Below are 11,723 nucleotides of genomic sequence, written 5' to 3'. Positions count from 1 at the left end.
TCTTCACACTATGTTACATAAGATTTCTGCATCGATTTTAGCATCTTGTGGAATAAGAATGTTCTATTGACTGATCAAAATTCTTGATTACAAAGAGGTTTCAGTGTAAAGATTTTGTACAAAAATAATTCAAATTTTTAGAATAAACTTTAAGCCAAGTGTATTCATTATTGATTGCTACATTAACACATTATCTCAAAACCTAGTGGCTTAAAACCACAAACTTTTATTATCTCACTTAGTTTCTGAGGCAGGGAATCTGTGAGCAGCTTAGCCAGGTGGCTCTGGGTCTGGGTTTCTCAAGGCTGCAATCACGATGTCAGCCAAGGCTGCAGACTCGCCCGAAGGCCTGATGGTGCGGGAGTGTCCACGTCCAAGCTCCCTCACGTGGCTGCCGGCCAGTAGCTTCAGAGCCTCACTGCGTGGACCTCGCCAGTTGCTGAGTACGTCATGGCCGCTATCTCCCCCCAAAGCACATGGGCAGAGAATGTGTGACAAGACAGAATCTACTGTGCCTTTTATAACCAAATCCAGAAGCGACTGGGTCTGAGTCCAATCAGGAGAGAGAAACTACATGGCAACTTGGATAGGGAAAGTTTAATATAAAGAATCATTAACCAAGCAGGGGGTTGGAATAATGAAGGATTAGCTAATATGTAAAAAGAACTCTAAAGAATGTAGGAATAGAAAAAATTAGGAACCTCTAGGACTGATAGAACACTCAAGGAAGAGACCCCTCCCCAAGACTGAGAGCCACACCCTGTTGCAGGTGTGACCGTGACTCACTGAATGTGGGAGGAATCTCCATGGTGTTGCACCTGTGGACCTTGCCAGAAATCAGGTTTCTGCAACTTGCTGGAAACCTGCCCTCGAAGGTTCTGGGTTGCGTCTCACTAAGGACACTTAGAAGCCACCTGCTCCTTGGGAGCTTGTGCTGGAGGAGCTGGTGTTATTGCAGGAAACAGAAGCTAGAGAACCGCAGGTGCTTCAGGAGCTGGACAGGTGAGCCCACTGGAACCAGAAGGGAAAACCTTTTCTTCCTGCAGCCTCTACAGCACCCTCTATTGACAAAGTTTAGCATAGTGTCAGGTGGCAAAGGCAGAGTATGTGAACGGCTCATCTTCACTGAACAGGCAAAAAAGGTGAAGTTGAGGCAATAAAGCAATAGCACAGTAATATACCATCACTTCTGCCATATTTAACAGTCACACGGGCTATCTCTGGCACACCCTGGGAGGGGATTACACCAGGATGTGAATTTCAGGAGGCAGTAGTCATTGGTAGCCATCTTGGAGGCTGGTTACCGCACTCTACCCTCTGGTACTCAATCATTCTCATCCCTCCCACATGCAAAATGCACCTGTGTTAGTCTTCTGTCACTGCTATTATAAATTACCGCACACTCAGGGGCCTGAGATATCACAAATTCATCATACAATTCTGTAGGTCAGGAGTCTGACATGGGTCACACAAGGCTGAGATCAAGACAGCAGCAGAGCTGTGCTCCTCTTTGAAGACTATAGGGGAGAATCCATTTCTTTGCTTATTCAAGTTGTTGGCAAATTCAGTTCTTTGTGGTTATAGGACTGCTGTTCCTGATTCCTTGTTAGCTATCAGGTAACCCTTCACAAATTCTACAGGCTGCCCAAATTCTTTGGCCCACATTCCGCTTCTTCTATCTTCCAAGTCAGCCATGATCCATTCAGTTCTTCTCATCCTTTGAATCCTTTCTACAAGTGTTTGCATCCAAGGAGACAGAGATCATCAGAGGACATCTTGGATTATGGCTATCATAGAGTGTCTTGGAAAAAACCCTTTTTTCTCTTTATCATTTTTAAAGAAATTGTGAATATTCATCCAAGGAAACAGCAATCACAAGATGACAGCTGAAATGAGTTTGCCTCCTATTTTGAAAAAAAAAAAGCTTTGTAAGTGTATATGCAGTATTTTTTACATGATTTATAATGGGAATTTCATAACTACGCAAGAAACATAATGATACAGCTGGCACAAGAAAGACATATTGTGATGTTAGGAGTTATAAGCACTATATGAAATAAAACTATCAAGAAAAGTATTAATGAATTTCAGAAATTAGTTAATCTGGCTCATTTACACACACATATTTGTTGCTTCTAATTTATTGCTGTGAGTTTTAAAAGTTTCCTTCTTGGGCCTCCCTGGTGGCGCAGTGGTTAAGAATCCACCTGCCAATGCAGGGAACACGGGTTCGAGCCCTGGTCCGGGAAGATCCCACATGCCGCGAAGCAACTAAGCCCGTGCACCACAACTGTTGAGCCTGCGCTCTAGAGCACGAAAGCCACAACTACTGAGCCAGGTGCCACAACTACTGAAGCTTGCGTGCCTAGAGCCCGTGCTCCGCAACAAGAGAAGCCACTGCGATGAGAAGCCTGCGCATCGCAAGGAAGAGTAGCCCTCGCTCACCGCAGCTAGAGAAAACCCGTGCACAGCAACGAAGACCCAACACAGCCAAAAATAAATAAAATAAAATAAATAAATTTATTAAGAAAGAAGTTTCCTTCTTTCATATACTCCTTAGTTTTAATTTATTGTAAAGTATTTTCCTGTCAGAAACTATTTTTACTCCCCCATCATTTACAAACTACTCCCAACTCACGCAGCAAAAAGTCTATAGTTGCACAATTTTTTTTCCCTTCCATATTCTCTTTCAAATGATTCCATCCAGAAGACAATGACCATCATTTTTAGTGTGCTTGAAAAAGCACAGCACATTAGATGCAGTTGAATGTGGGTTCCATGTGATGATGAATAATGGAATGATGAATGAGTATGGGAAATTAATACAGAGGGAAAGCTGTAGACAATCATGTAAATATAATTTTTAAAAACACTATGATCTTTAATCATTTAAACCACCATCTTGCACGTGTATTTTCAATATCTTCCAAAATATCAATTAACCTAGAGCACCAGTTACTAACATTTTTTTGGAGGAGTAAGTTTCTTTTGAGAATATCATAAAAGTTACGACCACTCTTTCCCTCCTGAATGCATATATATGCAATTCATGAAATTTGTGGATCTCCTGAAGCTGTAAGTAGAATAAATTGAACTTCAATATACCATAGGCTACAGGATTAAAATTATTAATTGAGTGTAAGGAGGGTCATTTATGGTAACACCCATTTCTTAATGATGTTGCTGGTTCAGAGAGATATTTTTTCAGCGTCAAAATGAGCAAGAATACAATAAGATTCTTTACAACAAAATTTAGCCTTTACATGAAATACATGATATTAAACAGAGCAGATTATGGGATATCAAGAATTTTATATTTTGTTGGCCAGACAGTCCAAATTTCTTATTTTAGGTGCACATGCTGTATGTGACATCAAGAACACTCCTCCTGGGCTTCCCTGGTGGTGCACTGGTGAGAGTCCGCCTGCCGATGCAGGGGACCCGGGTTCGTGCCCCGGTCCGGGAAGATCCCACATGCCGCGGAGCGGCTGGGCCCGTGAGCCATGGCCGCTGAGCCTGCGCGTCCGGAGCCTGTGCTCCGCAACGGGAGAGGCCACAGCAGTGAGAGGCCCGCGTACCGCAAAAGAACGCTCCTCCTACCCCAACATACACATATATTTACTAACTATCAGTTTATTCAACTCATGTAGAAACTAGGCTGAATAGATTAAGGCAAACTTCTTTAGAGGTTTTGTGTAATAGCTGAGTCAGAAATTTCCAGAATGCCAGTTTGCATTCCTTCAGGTACAACTTGTCTGACATGCAGCATGGAAAACCAAAAAAGGATGCAATAAAATGCAGAAAAAGTTACTGATTCAGTCATAATGGTGTTAACTTTTGAGAAAAAGTTAGCCCTGGATAGTGCAACAGAAAGCAAGACAAGCCAGGGCAGAATTTTGCACATTCCAGTGAAAGTTTTTAGGCAGTCCTGTCCACGGATATACCCTTAAAGGATGTGACCCAGGTGAGACTTACCTGCTGAAGGCAACTAATCCACAATGAGCAAATTATCCTCCCCTGCGGGGCAAGCTATAATGGCAGCCACATGCTTCAGAAAGAAAAAAAATCATGTGTTCCTAGAAGAGGAGGAAGCTAGGGGCTAGCAGAGGCTTGCCTAGAAGTGGGATTGGAATATAAGCTGAGAATTTTTAGTTGATTTAGAATGAGAGGGTGTTCCAGTTAGGCGACTGAATGTTTCTGACAAGAAAAAAGATTCTTATAAGGGAGCAACAGTGGCCTCGTACAGAAAGGAATTTACCAGATTTGGACACTTTAATGTGCCCTAAGGAGATGAGTGACGAAGATGAACCTCTAAAGTTGGGGCTGATTTGGTTCCAATATGGTGTGGAATAGCTTACAAAATCGGTAAAGTATAATGACCATCTAATAGAAAATATCTCTTCTTCATTCCCCCAACCACTTTTCTCTTTCCACAAATGTGTGCACACTTACACACAGTGCCCCCAACCACAATGCACAGACTGCCATACATCTGTAGAGGCTGAACAGTGCTGCTATTTTTGGAAGGATGCCTAAAGATGTCACCAAAAAATGAACCTCCAGTTATTGAATCCGAAAGAAAATCCAACACATCCGTGTAACATGTGTATTTATGTATAACAAGAATTGAAAGGAAATACTTTATAATGTCATTTAATGTGGGCGTGAGTGTACAAGCAAGTGAAAGCAAAGGAGGTATGTCTGCATCTTGGAAATTTTAAATGCTGTTTTGTAGCTGCAGCAATGAGATTAAGGGAATTGTCAAATAAAATAGAAATGCCATTTTTTAAAAAATTAGACACAGTCATTGAAATTTTTGGTTTATTTATTTTTTAGTGAAGCTGAAGATATTATTTAAAATCAGTGGGCCTATGTGAACTAGATGACAGATAAGGGATCATGTTATAGGCATAACATTCCAGCTATGTTTTGACAATGTCAAGTATAAACCACAAAGGGCTCAACAGGTAATGTTCATAATGGATGACCTTTATATCAACTTCTTACTTTCTGTTTACTTGGTATAAACCTATACTCTTCTAAATGATGCTTTGTCTCTTATAGAGCAAGTTATGGCAATCAGAGAGAAAAACAGGACAATGAAGTTAAGTTGCTAGCATGGGATTACTAAAGCAGTTGCTTTGGATAAATTAAATCTTCATTTTAACTAGGTCAGTTACTTTCCTTGCCATCATACAAAGCACGGGAAGCTTCATGATGACAAAAGACAGGCCAATTTAGCTATCACACACACATGCACACACATACATAGAAATACATACAGACATGTGCATAAAGCTGTTAAACGGGCATAGACTGTTCACAGTAAATTTAATTCCTTAAAAGAGCCAGAAGGCTCTTTACAAACTTAAACATAAGGACAAATATATTTGTAATATGCTTCCAAATTTGGCTATGTGATTTTATCTTTTATGATAATTTGGTAAGTTAACATGTTCACACATGAAATTTTTAATCCTCTTATACTCTTTTTTTTTTTAATTGAATCTTGGAATTACCTAGTTTATCAGCTAAAATCTCCTTTAAAATTTTGTGGGTTTCCTGTGTATCAGATAATAGTCAAATACATTAAAGAAAAGCCATCCTTACAGACCTCTTCAAGACAGGTCTTTCTCTACTTCGGCCTGTGAGTAGGATGGGATGAAACAATGCCCTTAAGACTCTTAGAAGCCCTTTTGTTCAGATGGCAGAACCTATGATTCACTGACTTCTGTCATTCTGAGGTCTTTACCAGAAAACTTCCTTGACCCTGAAAGAATTCTTGAATTAGTCTGACTCTGAGGGCAAGATCTATTGGCAGCCTTGTAATTGCTTTTTTCCTTAAGAACATTTTTAATTTTGAGGACATTTTGCTGACTAGAGACATTTCCCTGGGCACTCTATATTTCCATTAAACTCATTAAAAACTAAACAGTTTTATATCGTTCATATCTTATTTCTCTCGTATATACAGTTAAAAGAAGTACATAAGAATTACCTTATACACAGTTGAAAGAAGATAACTTACACCTCCAACATTCCTTTCTGGAATCTCCTTGGCCAAATCTACAAGTTTTGAGGTGCTTTTTCCATCTTCTGTGTTACTATGGGTGGCAGTTTCACTAATTTTTCTGCCACCACATAACACTGGCTTCTGTTTTTTCAAATACACAGCAGATTTTAAAGACTTAGCATGAAAAAAAGAAAGAAAAGTATCCATTAATAATTTTTATATTGATTTATATTTTATATTGAATTAAAATTTATATATTTTATAATTATTCATTTTACATTGAATGATGATATTTTGATTAAATTGTGTTAAATAACATAGTTATTAAAATTAATTTTACCCAATGCGTTCTTAGATGTGACACCCAAAACACAAACATCCAAAAATAGATACATAAACTGGACATCTTCAGAAGCAAAAATGTTTGTGCTTCGAAAAACACCACCAAGAAAGTAATAAGACAAGCCACAGGTTAGGAGAAAATATTTGCAAATCATATGTCTGGTAAGTAACTTGTATCCTGAATATATAAGGTACTCTTACAACTCAACCCAGTGATAAAGACATAACCCAACTAAAAGTGGGCAAAGTTTTAAAAAGGTATTTCTCCAAAAAAGACATGCAAATATCTGGCAAGCACATGAGGAGATGCTCAATACCGTTAGATATTAGGGAAAAGCAAATCAAAACCACTATTTGATACCACTTCACACCCACCAGGATGGTAAAGTAAAAAACATAGACAATTACAAGTGTTTTTGAGAATATGGAGAAATTGGAACCTTCATACATTGCTAGTGAACATGTAAAATGGCGCAGCTGCTTCGAAAAAGAATCTGTCAGTCTTCAAATGTTAAACAGAGTTACCATATGACACAGCAGTTCTTCTCTTTGGTATATACTCAAGACAAATGAAAGCATGTTGCTATGGACTGAGTGTTTGTGTCCCCCTGCCCAAATTCATATGTTGAAGACTTAACTCCCATGTGATGGTATTTTGAATGAGGTCTTTTTGAGATGATTAGGTTTAGATGAGGTCATGAAAGTAGAGCCCTCCTGATGGGATTAGTGCCTTTATAAGAAGAGCTACCTGAGAGCTTGCTTTCTTTCTCCCAGCCATGTGAGGACTACTCCAAGAAGGTGGCCATCTACAAGCCAGGAAGAGACCTTTCGGCAGAAACCAACCATGCTGGCACCTTGGTTTTGAACTTCTAGCCTCCAGAACAGTGAGAGTCAATTTCTGCTATTTAAGTCACCCAGACTTTGGTAGTTTGTTATGGTAGCCCAAGCTGACTAATATGCATGTCTAGACAAAAACTTCTACACAAATGTTTATAGCAGTATTGTTCATAATAGTCAAAAGTGGAGACAATCCAAATATCCATAGATTAATAAATGGATAAACAAAATGGGTCTATCTATAAAATGAAATGTTATTCATCAATACAAAAGAAAGAAAGACTGATACATGCTGAAACATGGATGAACCTTGAAAACATTATGTTGGAAAGCCAGACACAAAAGGCCACATATTTTATGATTCGATTTATATGAAATATCTTGGAATAGACAAATCCATAGAGATAGAAAGTAGAGTCTAGTTGTTACCAGAGTTTGCGGGGGAGGAGGAACTGGGCTGTGACCACTAATGAATACAGGGTTTCTTCTGGGAGATGAAAATGTTTTAAAATTAGCTCAGGGTGGTGGTTACAAACCTTGGTGTATGGACCAAAAACGATCAAACCGTGCACTTTAAAATGGTGAATGTTATGGTATGCAAATTATATCTTGAGAAAGCTATTATAGAAAATTATTTTTATTATTATTTTTTTAACTTTAAAAAATGTGGCTACTAGAAATTTGAAATCACCTATGTGGCCTGCATTATATTTCTGTTTTTCTAGGTGATCAAAGGCAAGCATTTATGGAGGGAAGTGGTACGGTATCTAAATTCACCGGTGACTGTACAGTTAGAATAGAGAGCAGCTGTTTAAGAAGGATAATTTATTAGGAATGTTAAAGATATTGTATGGCCGAAACAGAAGAGGATTTGTAGGAGATAAAACTTGTTTTAGAGACTATTCTAATGTAGTAGAGTGTCTCGAAAGCCACAGAAAAAAGCTTGGACTTGAGGATCAAATTTTTATGTTTTTTTCTTTTCTGTTTTAGTAGCTGTTACAGGAAATATTTCCATTAAGGAGACACTTCTTCAGTTAACTATTTTATATGAATGTGAGGGCAGTTGCTAGAGTATGTTGATAGGATTTTCCAATATTTAGGTGTCTCAAAAACGCCAAAGTTTATCCCCAAAATAAAATAGTAAAAGAAAGCACTTGGTATAAAACCAGTCCTTTAAAAAGAAAACTTTATTTTAGCATCTTTTAAAAATATTTGTAAGCGATTTTGGCCTTTCTGGTTAAATTTTTCTTATCTTTGGCCTATATGTTATTTTTTAAAAAATATATTAAAATACTCCACATACCAAACCCCCAGAATAAAAGCAGGTAATTCTGAGAGCGTGCCCCATGTAACATGAGCAATCTATCCCTTTTGGGTAACTGATGCAGAGAAGCACTGTTAAACACTTGCTGTTATAACGAAGCTTTTTTTTTTTAATGAATATATTGTTTGCAACCACATTGTCGTCTTTCAGATCTAGAGATGCAATAAAATAATCACTTAGCTTCTCTGTAGTGAATTCACAAGGTGAGGGTGGAGAGCTAAACTTTGTAGCGGGAAGAAGGAAGTAAAAATATATATATACTTGCCACTTCTTTCTTCCTATTTTGTGTTTAGAGGCATTTTCCCATGTGTCTTTGGTTAATGGAAAACCTGAACATTCTTGGTGGGGTTGTGAAGGTGGCTGAGGTGCTCTGGCTTCAAAGACCCTTGTCATTCAATGACTATGCAGCATTCAATAACTTGTGTCTGTTTATGTTAAAAATAGAATTAAGAATTGTCACAATTGTCCATGTAGTTTAGTCAGAGATATCATTTTTTGGCTTTTAAAAGAAAGATTCAATGGAAAATGATTTGCGGGGAACTGTGATTTGTTTCACGAATTGCCTTGTGTCTCCACTTCACTTTCTTATACCTCCAGCTGCCGAACATAGAGAGCTCTTGATGAAGTGTCAACATTTAATGAGATGCACAAACCTTTGTACTTGTAATGTTTTTCTCAAGTCTGGATTTGCCCATCTTACAAAACAATTCTCGAGGGAATCTGAGAAGAAAAATTCTTTTAAAGGATTGTGGAGTATAGAAGTTATTAAAATTCAAGTTTATGTGACTTTAAAAAATAACCTATATAATTTCCTCATTTTTACTTGGTTCTGAAGCATGAGGAGCATTTATACATATAAAAGAATACTTATGGGCTTCCCTGGTGGCGCAGTGGTTGAGAGTCCACCTGCCGATGCAGGGGACACGGGTTCGTGCCCTGGTCCGGGAAGATCCCACATGCCGCGGAGCGGCTGGGCCCGTGAGCCATGGCCGCTGAGCCTGCACGTCCAGAGCCTGTGCTCCGCAACGGGAGAGGCCACAACAGTGAGAGGCCCGCGTACCACAAAAAAAAAAAAAAAAGAATACTTATCTATGGCAATTAAAAAGAATGTCTGAAAGTGAAATTCAATGACAAAGTGAAATGCAGTATTACACAGCATTCATGAATATGCATACCTTATAAAGTGATCTGCTTTAAGAAATAGTATACAGAAAATACCTTTACAGTAGATGTGTAAAATAGTTTTAAAGTTGTATATTTCATAGTACACTCATTATTTAAAGGATCGTAACCAAGAATACAATTTGAGACAATGTTACCAACCTGAATTTTTATTTGATCCAGAATTCCCTAATTCTTGCATCTTAACCAGAGAAATGGGAACAAATTTTGATTAGAATGTTGCTAATAGTTTATATTTAAGTATTCACAGTATATTTTAATATCTATTATCTTATATACCATTTCAACTGGTCCACTTTCATCATTTCAATAAGCTTAGATACTTGTTCTCAAACTGTGGGTCCCAAGACCAGCAACACCAGCATCTCATGATGGAAATTCTTGAGCCTCATCTTGGACTCACTAAGTCACCTGAGGAGGTGAAGTCTGGCGATCTGCGCTGTAATGAGCCCTCCAGGTACCGTGATGAGAGTCAAAGTCTGAGAACCACTGGTCTAAGAAAACCACAACAACTCCATTCTCCCTGTCCACTATTGGTGTAGGAGGCCCATATGACACAATTCTGGCGAGTAAAATCTGGAGGCAATTCTCTAGAGGGCTGTTCTACAATTCTTTTCACTCCTAAAGTGGGAATCTGACTGGATATGCCCTCATATCCCTTTCTTGAATTTGAAAGTGTTGTTTGACCATGTAAGTGGCTGCAGGGATTTATTTGTTGACAAGAGGACAAGCTCCAGGGTACAGGGGGCAAAGTGAGGGTCACAGAGCAACGGGGTGGAGGGAATTGTGCTCTTGATCAACGCTGCTCAGCTACCGGCTTTACCAACTCTGGTAGCTCCCTGTCTCTGGATGTCTCCTTGTGTGAGCTGAGACATTTTCCGTATTGTTTAATCTCCCTGAGTCAGGTTTTCTGTTAATTGCAGCCAAAAGCATGATAACTGTTACACGTGATCAGAGGAAGGATCTATTAGTCTCTATTTAGTTTCCAGCATGATTTTAGGGCAATTATTAACTCTTTCAAGAGCATTTGTATTTTACATCTTCTGTGAATGAAATACATGTGCTCTGACGTAGGAATTTGAAGCATCAGAACAGAATAGGGAAGATGACAGTGTAGTGGCTGTATGTGTCCCTGTGTGTGGAGTGGAACTTGTAGAGGGCTCTTCAGACAGTTCTAGAGGTGTTACCCTGCGCTAAGAATTTTCAGGGATGAATTCTACATCGAGGGCTCGAGCAGAAGCTCATATTGCCAGTGCACAAAACTGCTTGTAATATTTCATATTGAAAATAAAAAATAATTGCAGGTGTTTGAAGAATGATTTTCCCTGTTGCTGTGGCAGAAAGAGAGCAGAACAGAAAACCCATGAAGGTGAACACCTTCCCAGGAAGAGGGCATTTTAAGAAATACCTTCATAGATCATGGAAGGTAAACTGGGTGTCCCATTATACCGATCCAAGGCAGTTAGAGAGGGACCACCCGCTGATGGGAAGATAAACAGAACTCCCACAGGAGCAAGGATAGATGAACAAGACAGGACAGGTAGCAGTTGGTGAGTTTCCCTCAGCCCCAGGCAGGGGAGGAGTGAAGACAGGTAGAAGTGTTTTGACTCCCAGAAGGGGTCTGTGACAGCACAACATAATTTATAAAATAATTAGGCATACGTTTTGACTGGTATTTGGGGGTATGGAAGTCTGTCAACTGTCAAAAAAGAAACATTTTTTTCCTTAGTTAACTAAGAACAACCTAATTTTCTAGGAGGTGCAGTGAGCACAAGTACAGCCAGGAGGTGTGTCAGTGTCACCCACTCCGGGTGTCGGGCACAGTTGGTCCCATGTTGCCACCAGTCCAAATGAAGACGTTCTGACAAAAGTGACGTGTTGAACTGCAGTTGCTCGTAGCACATAATTATCAATAGTTAACACACTTGGGGGCTTATTTTGTGAACACATCATCCCTTTCCCGAACTTCTGTCCAATCCTTGGACACACTTAAGAGCTCATGCAAACGGTCCGGCACAGATCAAG

Source organism: Orcinus orca, chromosome 2 (assembly GCF_937001465.1).
Source record: "Orcinus orca chromosome 2, mOrcOrc1.1, whole genome shotgun sequence".
NCBI classification, from domain to species: Eukaryota; Metazoa; Chordata; class Mammalia; order Artiodactyla; family Delphinidae; genus Orcinus; species Orcinus orca.
The sequence above is the reverse complement of the archived record's forward strand: the minus strand, read 5'-3'. Positions refer to the sequence as shown.